The sequence below is a fragment of the Vombatus ursinus genome, unplaced genomic scaffold, assembly GCF_900497805.2.
Source record: "Vombatus ursinus unplaced genomic scaffold, bare-nosed wombat genome assembly UNPS02014926.1, whole genome shotgun sequence".
Lineage (NCBI taxonomy): Eukaryota > Metazoa > Chordata > Mammalia > Diprotodontia > Vombatidae > Vombatus > Vombatus ursinus.
In genome coordinates, this window is record NW_020954704.1 from 496,899 (window position 1) to 498,569 (window position 1,671).

The 1,671-nt window shown below is 38.5% G+C and overlaps 1 pseudogene; it reads right to left on the minus strand.

Annotated features, from left to right (window-relative positions):
• Positions 1 to 596: 596 nt before the first annotated feature.
• Positions 597 to 1,157, minus strand: LOC114029338 (annotated as a pseudogene).
• Positions 1,158 to 1,671: the final 514 nt, after the last annotated feature.

Consider the following 1,671-nt stretch of genomic DNA (forward strand, 5'->3'; position numbering starts at 1 on the left):
CATCAGTTTCCACTTATCCAATTCTAATTTTTAAGAAATTATTTTCTTCAGCAAGCTTTCGTACCTCTTTTTTTAATGGACAGATTCTAGTTTTTAAGGAGTTCTTTTCTTTAGGGAATTTTTATCCCCCTTTTCCATTTTGCCAGTTTTGTTTTTTAAGATGTTATTTTCTCCAGTGTTTTGTGCCCCCTTTCTCCAAGCTGTTGATTCTCTTTTCAGAATTTTCTTACATTATTCTTGCATCTTTTCCTTCTTTTTTGATTTTTAAAAGCCCTTTTGATCTCTTTCAGGAATTCTTATTGGGCTTGTGTCCAATTCACATTTTTCTTTCTTTTCTTTTTCTTTTTCTTTTTTTTTTAAGGAAATACTTTACTCAATATTTACATATTATACAAAGAAAAATAGTTTCCCTCAAAAATGGGGAAAAACAAAGAGGACAGATGTGATTACTTGACATGAATAGTGAGTCAATATAGAAAAACAATGGTGTTATTACTATTATTATTGTAAGCTGATCACATCAATAGGACCAAGAGGGTTTTTTCCAAAAATTGGACTAAAACCTTTCGCATTTTTACACCAAGCCTTTCCTTTTGTCATTCTGAGACACAATAAATCCATGTTCCAAGTTTTGTCCTGGAGGGCAGAATGGCCTTTGAAACACCACTAAAAGGAGCAAATCCAGTTACTGTTGTGTCTTCACAAAAGGAACTCCAACCCAGTAGATAGCCCAGCATTCTCATGAACACTCTTGCCATGAAGAAACTCAAGAGGACACTGATGAAACCAGTGAATAGAAGAAGAAAACTATTGAGCTTGGGAATATTTGGTGCATTGGATCGGTCTAGGATTATGAAACCTAAACCTCCCATTGTAAACAGGAAACTGGATGCAAGTCCTTCCATAATATATTGTCCATTTACTCTATATGCCAAGAGAGCAACTGGTCTCTGATGTTCATGTTCATCTGTCACAGATCCAACTCTAGGAGTTTCCACAATGACATCATAAATTATTCCTCCAGTGATGAGGAAATAAGACACCACCACCAGGGCGTACACCTTCGTAGCTGACAGCTTATGGGTCCATGGCGGCTTCTTCAGCTTCGGGTTGGGACATTCAAGGACCACCAAGGGCACCAAGAACAACGTCTCCATGTTGGTGGTGACGTGCAATGGCCCACAAGCCCTTCACTCCTCAGCGCTGGTGCTACCACCACCGCCACAGCACTAGTAATTCACATTTTTCTTTGAGGTTTTGCTTGTAGTTGTTTTGACATCATTGTCGTCTTCTTAGTTTGTTTCTTGATTTTCTCTGGCATCGTATTAACTTTTTATGGTCAGGTCCTTTTTTTTTTTTTTGCTCATTTCCCTAGTTTATTTCTTCACTTTGAATTTTATACTAAAGTTATGCTTTGCTCCTAGGATTGAGGGGACACTGTTCCAAGCTTCAGGGTTTTTTGTGCTGCTATTTTTAGAGCTAGTTCTGGGGGTCTGTAAGTTTTCAGTGCTTCTAAGTTGGTATGATATAAGGAGAGGTTGGTCATTTCTCTCCTGGACTGTGCTCTGGTCTTTATTCAGAAAGGGACCTTGGTCCCCTGTAGCCATAAATGCTAGCATTCCTTTCTGCCTTGAAACAGGGTCTCTACTCCTTATGAGGGACCACAAGCAC